The 15,040-nt window shown below is 37.9% G+C and overlaps 1 protein-coding gene across 3 annotated transcripts in view; it reads left to right on the top strand.

The window, feature by feature from the left end:
- Window positions 1-15,040, top strand: part of PALMD (palmdelphin) — a 648,769-nt gene that overhangs the window by 325,799 nt on the left and 307,930 nt on the right. The gene's annotated exons all lie outside the window — the stretch shown is intronic.

Raw genomic sequence — 15,040 nt, 5'->3', positions numbered from 1 at the left:
TCTTTTTCTACATGTGATTTGTTTTACAGACAAGATTTTACTTGCTATTAGGAAAATCACCTTGAATGATAATTGCATCGGATTGTCCCAGTCAACAAATGTAAAGTAAAATAAACAAATGTAAAATAAAATAAAAATAAATTTTCAGTGAGTTCCTTGTGATACACTCAGTATTGGGCAAGTCAATTTAAAAGTACAATAGCATCCACAGAATAATGTAACTCCAACCCCTCCAATGTTTTATGCCTATTCTTACTGGGTACCCTGCTGTACTCTCTACATCTCCAGCTTAAGAAAGCAGCCATCATTCACTTTTAATTGCAGAGTGCATTGAATGTGAAAGCTGTGTGTCCTTAATCTGGGTGATAACAACTATAATACTCTCATTATATGGTATTTATCATACATACTGATTTTATTAAAAAAAATCTAATTTTATTCTCAGTTCATTTCTTTATTTTCAACTGAAGTGCTGAGTTTTTCATTTTAGTTTTATTTGGGTGAGAAGTATTGCTGCCTTTCTCCAAAATAGACTTTAAATCAACAGCATCCTGAAGTTACACTCTCAGGTTTTCAAACTGTAAAAAGTACAGTATGAAGGGATACAGCTGTGCTATATCATAAATCCACATCTACACAGTCACAATCATAGCTACTGAGCCACTTCTGTATGGTACACACTAATGTTAAGGTCAGAGTCTGAAAGTGAATTGTCTTTCACAACCGTGATACAAAATGGCATAACTGTCATATTAGGAATACTGCACAACCGATGTCACCCAAAGTGGGATTCCTAAGGTGTTTTTTGTTACAACATTCTGAAGTGTGATGCTCACTCATGAACATCAAATTCATCATCTGTTAATCGCGGTTATATTCTAACTATTTGTACCAACCTCTGTACATTAGTTATATATTGTTTTTTCGTGCATCAGTTCCTCATCCCGAACCTGTCCTTCTTATCCTCAGTTTGAAGATGTGTTTTATTGCAGTATTCTGGGCTTTCATTTCAGCTCCTCGATTTGAAGGTGTGCATCATGCCTGCTTAAAGCTTTGCATCATATCCACTTTGTGACACTGTGCATGCCTTCTGGATTCCAAACATTGTACAGTTATCACACGATAAACTTGTGTTTTATTATTAGATAGAGGGGTCTTGCATCATCAGTGCATCTGAAATCAGTAACGTTCCAATGTAACTTGAAGCAGCAAACTCTTTGAAAACAGGTAACCCATGTACATTCAGAATCTGGAAATGCTGATGATATCTATATATATATATATATATATATATATATATATATATATATATGTATATATATATATATATATATATATATATATATATATATATATATATATATATATGGTTCCACTTCATATCCTCGAATTATCATTTCATCGAATTTCAAATCATCGAGACCAAATCGTCGAAAACTCATATCATCGAATCTCAAATCAATGAAAACTATAAAGCAACTATAAATAACATCCTGTTTACTACATTTATGCAGGTGGGCAAGCCCCTCTGCACCCCCCACACCTCCCGTAATTAAATATACCAACTCCAAAGTCGCACTACAGTGGGGTTAGTAAATTACCTTTTTCCCCCACTGTAGTGCAACCTTGGAGTTGGTATATTTATTTACAGGGGGTGTGGGGGGTGCAGTGGGGCTTGCCCCCTGCATAAATGTAGTAAAACCTTTGTGGAATATTATTTGTAGTTGCTTTATAGTTTTCAATGATTTGAGATTCGATGATATGAGTTTTTGATTAAATGAGTTTTCGACAATTTGGTCTCAATGATTTGAAATTCTGTGATATGAAGTGGAACCATATATATATATATATATATATATATATATATATATATATATCAGGCATGGGCAAACTATGGCCCGGGGGCCACATGCAGCCCTTTAAACGTTTTGATTCGGCCCGCCAAACTTGGCACCCCTTCATTTCCTTTTTTTTTAAATTTTCGCGCTGTCAGGGCTGATGTCATCACGTGCGCGATGACGTCAGCAACGTCAGGCTACCAGCCAGTCGGAATTGAGCTCAAGGAGCTCGCATCATCATTCCGGCTGGCTGGCGGTTAAGTTAACAGTCAGCAGGAATGCAACATGTGGAACAGAAGAGGCTGACTCAGCGAGCCCTGAAACGGATTCATGGCAGCAGCAAAGGGGCCAGGGATATAGTGAGCTCACGGAGCTGGGATTAATGGCGTTAGCAGGCTGGGGGATACAGCGAGCCCTGAAACGGAGCCGGGCCCAGGATTAATGGCAGCAGCAGCAACATGAGGATGGATTGAACAGAAGACGCCGAGCACTACTCAGGGTAAGAGAGAGTGTGTGTGTGTGTGTGTGTGTGTGTGTGTGTGTGTGTGTGTGTGTGTGTGTGTGTGTGTGTGTGAGGAAAGAGAAAGTGAGTGAATCACTGAATGCAGGTTTGAAAGGTGAAGTGTGTGTGTGTGTGTGTGTGTGTGTGTGTGTGTGTGTGTGTGTGTGTGAATGATCGGAGAGAGAAAGTGAGTGAATGCAGGTTTGAAAGGTGAAGTGTGTGTGTGTGTGTGTGTGTGTGTGAGCGATCGGAGAGAGAAAGTGAGTGAATGCAGGTTTGAATTGTGAAGAGTGTGTGTGAACGATCGGAGAGAGAAAGTGAGTGAATGCAGGTTTGAATTGTGAAGTGTGTGTGTGAGCGACTGGAGAGAGAAAGTGAGTGAATACAGGTTTGAAAGGTGAAGTGTGTGTGTGTGTGTGTGTGTGTGTGTGTGTGTGTGTGTGTGTGTGAGCGATCAGAGAGAGAAAGTGATTGAATGCAGGTTTGAAAGGTGAAGAGTGTATGTGTGTGTGAGCGATTGGGGACAGAAAGTGAATTATGAAAGCTGACAAGATTCTGTGTGTGTGTGTGTGTGTGTGTGTGTGTGTGTGTGTGTGTGTGTGTGTATAGATTGCAGCATCACTGTTCAAAACCTGCTGAAGTTAAAAGATGTCCAGTTTCACTGACAGAAAATGTATCTGCGTGTAAAATGATTTACTAGCTTATTAATTTAAGCTCTCCTAAAAGTACACTATTAAGTAGGTAAGAAGAAGCAGTTATTACTGTGTTCTGTTTGGTTCACAAGGGATTAATATGTAAGCAGGCACTTGAATATATAAGTCCCCTCCTTGTCTGTGCAGCATTTTCCATAAGTCCTAATATTACTTTTGATTTAAAATGCCCCAAAGAATGTGATCTAGTTTGATATGGTCCAGAGGACCTGGACATAGTGTCACTGGAGTGCACCTCAGAAGCCATTGTTAAAATTCCTATACTGTATTCATATAAAATAGAATGGAAACATTTTTAGGGAGCCATTGTGTATGCTCATGCAATATTACCTGAGGTAAAATGGTCTTGGAATCCTTCTCTTCCAGATGAATCTTCTCACAATATTTACTAGGTAACTGGTGTTAATGTTTTTGTTTTACAGAGGTATTAAGCTATTTTTATATGCTGTACCTAATACAGTTTTGTGCATTTATGTCTGATTTGTATTTTTATGCTTTTAATTATTTTTGTTATGTTTTATTCACTGGGTTTCAGTAGTTGTATTGCAATTAAGGCTTGACCGAAAGTGAGTCCTAGTGGTCCAGCTCACCTGCCTGAAAGTTAAATGTGTTAAATGGTTTCATGGTCATTGGGAGTCCAGTTTTGTTCATTGGGAATTCATTGTAGTGATTTGTTGTATTGATTTGTCAGTGATGTAAAAATGACTGTGCAATATTTAGTCCCACATAGTCTCAACATCATCCCATTATGTCTTGCTATAAATTAAAGCAATCTGTAAGTGTTACTATGGGTGTGCCATTTTTTTTTCTTTCTTTCTTATTTACAGTCATTAAGGCCAGAGTGCAACATGCATACATTATTCTTTGGCCAGGAGAAATGGATGAGACAAACCGCAACCATGTTAATAATTAAGTAGACTTTTATGATGGAAATGTTCTGAATTGGGCAGTTTTGTCATTGCTGATTCATGCATTTTGTTTTATTGCCTACTGAAAAAAATGTTCAAACAATAAATTTAAAATGTGCTCTCTCTGTATAACAAGTGTGCTGTATCCCACAATTCCAGTGGAGTGGGCGGGGTTACATAATTATGTATGCAAATTTTATGTTAAACAGCGTACAGATTTGTACCTATTTTTGTTCCGGCCCCTTTGTCAAATGTTAGAACTCAATGTGGCCCACGAATCAAAAAGTTTGCCCACCCCTGATATATATATATATATATATATAGTTGATACTATGCCTCATTAGTACATTCTGAATGTGTGCTAAACAAGAATGTTATGAATCTGTACATTATGGAGATATATATTTATGTTTGTTTGTGTCTTTCGGCTTTTCCCGGTTAGTGGTCGCCACAGCGGAACTCCGGTCCGCTAATGATTGGCAGTAGATTTTTACGTGTCGAGTTGCCATCCCTGACGCACAACCTTCAACAAAGGTACGCCCATTCACGCATGTCTCCACGCAGAAAATGCTCTAGCTGAGAATCGAACGGGACAACGTCTAGTTGTGAGGTGACAATGCTACCGCAGCACCACCACCGTAGTATATGGAGATATATATCTATATGGAGATATATATCTATATCTATATATATACATATATTTATTTATATATATATATATATATATATATATATATATATATATAAGCATAAAATCATATTTAAAAAGAAACAATGCAGCTCAGATCCTGTCTTTTATCTAGGCGGTATGCTCCTTCATGCTTGACCTCCATTTAACCCTTTTTACTGCCATACAAAAGTCAGAAGGTAGGATAGTCAATGAAGTTGAGACAGACATTCTGCTGCTACATTTCTACTCATCTGACCATTTATGCATCCTGAGCCTGTGACTGCAGAAGTACATATGCCGTGACTATGTCTTAAGATGTGTGGCACAGCTGCAGCAGAAGCCCTTGCACTGCAATCACAGTCTGAAGTTGTATGTATTAGTTTAAATTGTATTGGTGCATCATGGTCACACCTTGAAATTGTACACTCTAATGCATTTGGAAATTTTGCAATGCTTCTTCCTTTTGAACTAGTGTTCCAGTTTAGTTCCTTATACTAAACATGTCTATAAATCTCTCATATGAGCCTGCATTTCACAGCTGAATTACATCATTCATGCAGCATGTTTTGAGGTTGGGTATCCAAGCATCATTCAGAGTGCATACATTGCAACTACATTGAGAAGACATATGACTGCTGAGTATCGTGTCTCTCAGACACATTCAGAAAGTACACATTTTTGCTGCATCACAAAATTATAACACACTATACATTCTGAGCCCACATTTTATAAACAGATTATGAAATCCTGGATCACTACCTCTTGTCAGGTACTGGCTCTATCTCAGTTACTGAATTCTGAATCAGTACTTATTGTCAAGTACTGACTTTGCCTCAGTCACTGAATCCTGGTTCAGTACCTGTTGTCAGGTACTGACTCTGACTCTGCCTCAGTCACTAAATCCTAGATTAGTACCTATTATCAGGTGCTGATTTTGCCTGCCTCACTGACGGCATTGCTACCACCAATTCAAATACGGCTCACAGATAAAGTTTCTATGATAACACAACCTAGTTACTAAATGATATAATCAAACCACGTATCAAAGTAGTTGTTACTAAATTATATAACCAAACCATGCATCGAAGTAGTTGTTACTAAATTATATAACCAAACCATGCATCGAAGTAGTTGTTACTAAATGATATAACCAAACCATGTATCGAAGTAGTTGTTACTAAATGATATAACCAAACCATGTATCGAAGTAGTTGTTACTAAATGATATAACCAAACCATGTATCGAAGTAGTTGTTACTAAATGATATAACCAAACCATGTATCGAAGTAGTTGTTACTAAATGATATAACCAAACCATGTATTGAAGTAGTTTCTCATGTGCCACCTCTTGTGTTGTTCCAATAGCTTGTGGATAAGCCCACCTTACGTAGGTGAATGGATCAGAAAAATGAAGTCTTATTTACAATTTTCATTGTACCTGTTGTTTTACCCACAGTAACAATCACTCACTCTACATTTTACAGATCAGCAAGAAATATGCTCACTTTATTGGTTATCTAAAGCCCATGTTTTACAGTCATTTACAGTCATAATGCTTTGCAGATATGCACCTTATGCTTAGACAGGACATAAATAATGTGGAAATACAAGAAATTTAAATTCACATTTTTGAATATGCACTTAATAATAAGTAACCCATATGTAAAAGAAAAAGAATTACAAATATAAATATTATAAACAAATGATAACATATGAAATATTTTATACCACACATGCAGAAACCAACTAAATGGTTCATCTGCATTGCAGAAGGTTAATGCACTTTCAAACAAAGACTGCTGCTTTAACCTTGCCCCTAATGGATGAAGAGATGCAGTCATTGATCCACCGTCCCCACCATCCCACATCTATGTGCAAATGTACATACAAACACATACATTCACACTTATGTGTTCATACACATGCAAGTGCTAATACACAGATATACACAAAAATGCATGCATACACACATGCCCACACACATACACACACACAGTGCATTACTTCTCTTGCCATAATCAGCAAATCAGATTGCTTAACTCAAGACATCAAAAATCACACTTTACATCATGGATTGGAAGAAAATTGCCATACTAGGAATATAATTTAGCAATAATTCTTAATAGTATAGAAGGCTATGGTTATCACATGTCCCACGTTGGGCAGTTGTGTCATATTAAAAAAACTAAAAAAAAATACAAATGTCCTGAGATTTTTAGGACAAAAATTGTCCTAAGTTTTTTCAATAGTTGCATAAAACAGTTATTTTTCATCTGAAATTATTTTATTTAAATTATTATGTTATAAGAAATAGCATAAGCAACTCAAATGCTACAAAAAGAAGTTTTTATTTTGGCAAAAAAGTCAAGTTCTGTCCTTTGCACTGGCCATGGGCATGTCCTGCAAAACCTCACATTTCTACAAAAAATGTCCCACTCTGGGCATTTGAAAAGGTGGCAGCCCTATAGAAGGACAGACATTGTTCTTTGGCAGTATAATATAACTGCAAATGATTGAAGTTCTTAGGACATATGCTTAACTCTCATATACCAAGCTGGCAATAAAAAAACCATGACTAATAGAAATTGACAGACACACACACATTATGTGTATCATGATGACATCTGCTAAACGACGCAATGAATCATTTAGAAAATGTTACTAATAAAATATGTTTTAAATGTATACATTTTGTTCTGACTGCTTAGACTTACAAAAGTGTATTTACCTTAGTAAAAAATATGTAAAGACCTCAAGTATATACATAAAAAAAGTAATACAACATTTCTGGAAGTGAAAATAGTTGACATAATTTGCTGTGACTTTGCATGGCACCAGTAAATGAAAAACCTGTTCTGTGAACCGTGCTGTGTCACACTCCGTATGCATTACTAACGCATTCCAGCACTGTGAGTTACTGCTACACTCTGTAGTGATATGTCACTGTCACATTCCAAAAGGTCAGTTGCTGTATTCCAGAACTGTGCAGTGCTCTCATGTGTCATCACAGTATTACTTAGTACTTGTGATTTACTAACATGCTGGAAATGTATGTGCCATGGCATCATTTCAAAATATGGCATCATCACCATTATCATCATCATTGCATTTTACATACATACACACACACACACACACACACACACACACACACACACACACACACACACACACACGCACACACACATGCACACACACACGCACACACACACACACACACACACACACACATAGCTAACTATATATCTCTATCTATCTATCTATCTATCTATCTATCTGTCTGTCTGTCTGTCTGTCTATCTATCTATCTGTATACTAGTTGTAATTGCAGATTTTAACAAGTTGTTTCCTGTTGTACAGGGTTTGATTCCCTCAGCCTTCATTTGCCTACTGTGTGACCTTGAGCAAGTGACTTAACCAGATAGTGCTTTCAAACAAACTGGCTAGGTTAGTCAATAACATCCTGGATCACATGCCTAGTAACTACCTACTCTAATTCAACTCCTTACATTTTAAGCAAGTGTGCTACCATTTTATCCTCAAAGTATGAATTAATGTTATATTATGATAAGACACATACTTACATGGATCGATATAACCGTGTTGTAAGTTAGTGTACATCACTGCATTTCAAACATTAGATGAATGCTTTAATTCAGCAAAAGAATAGCTGACACATTTAAAAAAAATATTCGCCACCAGTTTTTTCCATGGTTGCTATACTTTACTCTTGACTCAAACTGTCAATGATGATTATGAATGTATGTACTATTGTCATATTCTAAACGTTTGTAGCAGCACTGAATTCACAAACTGTATGTCACTACTTTCTGAAATTTAGCAGCAATATGGAGACTAATATTTCTTTATTTTCCAATAAAGTGCTGAATTTTTATTTTATATACGAAATCTGTGTAGTTATGCATGCTCAGTTTTATGCCATTTAAAAACGGGATTTCTTTTTTTATGCTGTCTGGTTGGTTCATGCACATTTAAAACAGAACCACTGTTTTTGAACAAATTTGAAGCAAATAAAATTACCCCCAAACTTTTCCATAATGCAAGCAAATACATCATACTTACTCTGTTGACTCAGCCATAATAATCCAATCATCCCAAAATGGCCATCACCTTTAAAGAGCCAAAAAGATGGAATTAGAACATCAATAAGAAATTAAATCAAATGAAACAAACATTGCCTGCTTGATAATCATACTGTCTAAATACAATTATATAAATTGGAAATACACAGTGAGTTTTTTCATCATTTTATTGCAGCTTTTTAATAACTGGCCATTAATGATGCCCCATTTGCAAGACTCGATGTTCAGAATAGACTGATATCCATATTTTAATTGTAGAAGAATATATGAGTTGGGCAGGATAGAATCCTGAATTTGGACTTACAGTGGCAAAAACTCCTTGATCAGAATTCCACATTTTAAGATTGGGGTAAACAAACAGAACCCAAAATACTTAAAAAGTAGGCTATGGTAGCAATGCAGCAAAACAACACTTCAGAAGGAAAGTCAGATAAGGCAGTTAGTTCCCTGTGCACAAAACATGTATGAACAGCTACTAAAACAGGATAGTTTGAAGAAAGAGATAACAGGGAACATATGTCTTGGGAGTATACTGAGTTGGCAGACTTCAAAATTTCCCTACACAGTACTCTGTCCAAAATATTATGTGAGCAAATACATGTAACTAAGGAAATGTTTTTTTTTTTATCTGAGATACAAGCTCTTAATTGCCTAGACATAGTAAGGCCTTGCTAATTTTAATTCTGGTGGTGCCAAAAAAGGAAAAACTGGAAAATGGAAATAAAAGTCTAAACCAACTGTATTTGAAGTATTGAATATTTTAACAGGTAAAAGAACTGGCAGTGGGATTTTTAGAAAAAGGGTAGGATCAAATTATATCAAAACAGAAATTATGGGAACAATTCATGCAGAATAATGTTTTGTGGGAGAAATGATATAAAATGGAAGGAAGGAACTGTGCAATTTATATTATGTTGGATTGGTGATAGTTATACAAAAAAAACATACGCGATGCATAGTGTTTAACTAGCAACATGTTAATATGTTTTGTTTTTATATAAATGTGTGTTTGCCTATATCGTAAGTGACAATTCAATAAAGGTGTTAAATAAAAAAGGATAGATAATCTTGCATCTGGTTTCAGTGAATCGTGATTTGATAAAGACTGCTTATTTGTTATTTTTTAAACCACTGAAATGCTTTAAAACTAAGTGCATTACCAAATTAAAACTATTAGTGAACAGATTAAAATACATGTATGGAAAATATAAAATATAAAATATATTACAAAAATAGCTTCCCAAACAGGAATAAAATTAACTGCAATCAAATAATAGGTCCTCTTAAAAGACGCTTCAGAGCTTCCTACCCAAGTCAGGGATGATAATTGCTTCCACAGGACTGGGGTATGATAAGCAAAAGACAGCCTGACAATATTTTCCAGTTTGGTCCTCCTAATGTCTAGTAGCTCCCCTCCTGAATACCTGAGGGACCTAGCCACATCATAGGATACCAGAAGCTGTTCCAGATAAGCAAAGTTCAGATTGTGCATCGTCCAGAAGGTGAAAAACAGAATATTGAAGACTGACCCAGCAGCTATTGGCAGACATTGCATATCTCAAAACTGAGAAGAAAAATGACATGACTAGGACGCCCCAGTCCTTAATCATACTTCAGAATGTTGTACCTGCTCAAACAGAGCCAAGCTCCTGTCCAAATGATCAGGATAAAGGGCACTCCAATGGTCAGTGTGAGATGTTACCAAAGCACAGGTGACTGTTGCAAAGTCTGATGATGGAATCAGGTTATCAAGCCAAAAATTACTTTTCATATGAAAACACAATGTGTAAATCTGGCAAGAACCACACTTGGTTCACTGACCTGAGAAGGTAACTCAATATATTCTTCAATATATAGTAAGTGTGGAAAGACAGGAAGCTGTGGTGGATGAAGAGCGGTATGCAGTAACATAACCATAGTCTTTGCTCAGTATCAGCTTACCAGATATTACCCAATGGAAAGTCCAAGACAGCCATTTGAGATGGTCAAATCTGGCCTAGCCTCCTAAGTGAATGAGAATGAATAAAGTCAACATATAATTGATAATTGATAACAAGTACTTTTACCTCAGATAAAGACTTTAAGAAGTATGGCATACAGCACAAATGGGAAATATGTTAAAACTGAGTTTCATAGCAATACAAACTTCAAAAAGTGACTATTGAAGAAGGAGCACCTGAGACCACCTTCTTCAAGCATTATGGGAGCAAGAAGCAAACAAACTGAGAACAATGCTGTGAAGACCATAGTATGACCTCATGCATTGCATCAAAATGTCACAGTCCACAGTGTCACAGGTTTCTGAAAGGTCAAAATGGAACAGGATGTCATATAACCTTTGATCTATAGCCATCCTGACACAGAGTTGTTGCGGTGTCTTAGTGCAGCCCTTAGATCTAAAATAAAACAGAGGCATTAGCATCAACTCACTTTTGACCAGTTTGTGCATAGGGTCAGGATGTCATATCAAAAGTTAGTAACTGTCACCTAGGGCCAAGGTTCACACCACCACATACCTACCCCAATAAACTTACCTATAAAATAAGTTTAGAAATGAAGCAATAATCCTCCAGAAAACTAAGATGAAAGATTTTGTTGAGAATGGGGGTGAACTGTGTCTGTTTTAATTAAATATATATATATATATATATATATATATTCTTAACTTGAAATGCTTATTCTGAATAGTGACTGATCTCAGTGAATTGAAGCAAGATTTTATTAAATTATTTATTTCTCTTTGTTTACCGGGAAGTTCTGACTGGGGGTTGTCCCATTTTCAGAGGAGACCTGGGAAGAAAAGCTCCATATATTTGGTAAGTACATTTAAAGACAAAAAAATGACATTTTGTAAAATACAGTTAGCTTACATGAAAACACAATTATAAGAATACATTTAGAACAGATTATATAACATACAGTAACCTATGAATTTAACAAAATACATTTTTTCATGAGGTAGCTCGTTACAAAGAAACTTCATTATGTGATGTGCTTATCAGTTGGAGGTACAGAAAAGGGTAGCAAAGGCAGCAAGGGATTTAACAGGAGGTAGAACTTAAGAGAAGAAGTGGTTGTATGCGACATTAGGTAGATTGAGGTAGAGGGCCTGTATAGACTTGTATCAAAGAAAGCAGAGGTAGTGGTAGTTATCTGGGAAGTTTTGTAGGAGAGAAAGTATGTAGAGAGTGGAGTGGCAGTCTGTTGAAGAATAGTGTAAATGACAGTTGTGGGAGAATATACAGTGAGATTTGTTACTGACAGAGATATAAAGTTACATGTGTAAGATTAGGGTACAGAAAGGGTAAGTAACTTTAAAGGTAGAGTTTAGGATGAGTACAGGGGAGGGGAGTTAGCCTGGGCTAGTTCATTTTACTAGCCTTCTTAGTCTGGGATCTCATCTATAGTTTGTGGAGCACAATAATTCATGACATCATCACCAGCAGCATAACGAAATACAACCCAGCAAATGTCAAGGGTCTCAGCATAAGATGTATTACAGCACACTATGGATGCACTTTTGGAGAACGACTGCCTGATCTTGACAACCAGATTGGCCAAACAGTGATTCTTTCTAATATTAAAAGGATGAAACATCTTAAAAGAGGTAAGACAGTTTGGGATGCACAACCTGTACAGCATTTGAAAGAGTACAGCCAAGCAGTCAGAAGCATCTATTGAAACCTGCTCTGAAGAGATTAGGGAAACAAAAATAGTAAGGCTGTACCTAATAACCTAAGCATAGAGCACTATTCAGTTCTGATCAATTTCAAACTCAGCCCATGGAGTATACATAATAGGAGTTACAATGAATCTTCTTCTTCATTTGGCTGCTCCTGTTAAGGGTCACCACAGCAGATCAACTGTTTCCATTTCTTTCTGTCCTCTGCATCTTGCTTTGTCACACCAACCACCTGCATGTCCTCTCTCACCACATCCATAAACCTTATCTTAGGCCTTCCTCTTTTCCTGTTACCTGGCAGCTTCATCCTTAGCATCTTTTTCCCAATATACTCTGCATCCCTCCTCAGCACATGTCCAAACCAATGTAATCTTGCCTCTCTGGCTTTGTCTCCAAACCTTCCAACCTGGGCTGACCCTCTAATATACTTATTCCTAATCCTGTCCATCCTCGTCACACCCAGTGCAAATCTTAACACCTTCAGTGCTGCCACGTCAAGCTCTGACTCCTGCCTTTTTGTCAGTGCCACTGTCTCCAACCCATATAACATAGCTGGTCTCACTACCCTCTTGTAGACCTTCCCTTTCACTCTTACTGGTACTCGTCTGTCACAAATCACTCCTGACACTCTTCTCCACCCACTCCATCCTGCCTGTACTCTCTTCTTCACCTCTCTTCCACACTCACCATTACTCTGAACTGTTGATCCCAAGTATTTAAATTCATCCACCTTCACCACCTCTACTCCCTGCATCCTCACCATTCCTCTATCCTCCCTCTCATTCACACACATATATTCTGTCATAGTCCTGCTGACCTTCATTCCTCTTCTCTCTAGAGCATATCTCCACCTCTCCAGGGTCTCCTCCACCTGTTCCCTACTCTCACTACAGATCACAATGTCATCTGCAAACATCATAGTCCATGGGGACTCCTGTCTGCTCTCATCTGTCAACCTGTCCATCACCATTGCAAATAAGAAAGGGCTCAGAGCTGATCCTTGATGTAATCCCACCTCCACCTTAAACATATCCGTCACTCCCACCGCAGACCTCACCACTGTCACACTACCCTTGTACATATCCTGTACCACTCTTACATACCACAACTCCTCTCTAGGCACCCTGTCATATGCTTTCTCTAAATCCACAAAGACACAATGCAACTCCTTCTGACCTTCTTTATATTTCTCCATCAACACTCTCAGAGCAAACATCACATCTGTAGTGCTCTTTCCTGGCATGAAACCATACTGCTGATCATTAATAATCACCTCCCTTCTTAACCTAGCTTCCACTACTCTTTCCCATAACTTCATGCTGTGACTGGTCAATTTAATCCCTCTGTAGTTACTACAGCTCTGCACATCACCCTTATTCTTAAAAATCGGTACCAAAACACTTTTTCTCCATTCCTCAGGCATCCTCTCACTTTCCAAGATTTCATTAAACAATCTAGTTAAAAACTCCACTGCCATTTCACCTAAACACCTCCATGCTTCCACAGGTATGTCATCTGGACTTTCCGTTCTTCATCCTCTTCATAGCTATCCTTACTTCCTCCTTGCTAATCCACTGCACTTCATGACTCACTATCTGCACATCATCCAACCTTCTCTCCCTCTCATTCTCTTCATTCATCAGCCTCTCAAAGTACTCTTTCCATCTGCTCAACACACTCTCCTTGCTTGTTAGTATGTTTCCCTCATTATCCTTTATCACCCTTACCTGCTGCACATCTTTACTAGCTCGGTCCTTCTGTCTAGCCAATTGGTACAGGTCCTTTTCTCCCTCCTTAGTGTCCAACCTTTTATACAACTCTTCATATGCCTTATCCTTAGCCTTTGCCACCTCATTCTTTGCCATGCACCTCATCTCCTTATACTCTTGTCTACTTTCTTCATCTCTCTGACAATCCCACTTCTTCTTCACCAACCTCTTTCTCTGTATATTCTCCTGTACTTCTTCATTCCACCACCAGGTCTCCTTGTCATCCTTCATCTTTCCAGAAGTCACACCAAGCACCTTTCTAGCCATCTCGCTTGCTAGCTCTGCTGTAGTTACCCAGCTATTCGGTAACTCTTCACTGCCACCCAGTGCCTGTCTTAACTCTTCCCTGAACATCACCTCACAATTACCCTTTTTCAATTTCCACCATTTGATCCTTGGTGCTACCCTCACACTCATCCTCCTCTTCTTGATCACCAATGTCATCCTGCAAACCACCATCCTATGCTGCCTAACTACACTTTCCCCTGCCACCTCTTTACAGTCTCCAATCTCCTTCAGACTGGCCCTTCTGCATAAGATATAATCCACCTGTGTGCATCTTCCTCTACTCTTGTATGTCACCCTATGCTCCTCCCTCTGTTAAAATACATATTTACCACAGCCATGTCCATCCTTTTCGCAAAATCCACTACCAGCTGACCTTCTGCATTCCTTTGCTTAACACCATACCTACCCATCACTTCCTCATCCCCTCTGTTCCCTTCACCAACATACCCATTGAAATCTGCTCCAATCACCAGTCTCTCACCCTTGGGTACAGTCATCACAACTTCATCCAACTCACTCCAAAGTTTTTCTTTCTCATCCATCGCACACCCAACTTGTAGAGCATATGC

Source organism: Protopterus annectens, chromosome 10.part0 (genome assembly GCF_019279795.1).
Source record: "Protopterus annectens isolate FY-2018-M chromosome 10.part0, PAN1.0, whole genome shotgun sequence".
NCBI lineage: Eukaryota > Metazoa > Chordata > Ceratodontiformes > Protopteridae > Protopterus > Protopterus annectens.
Note: the sequence above shows the minus strand (reverse complement) of the source record. Positions and strands in the feature narration are given on the sequence as shown.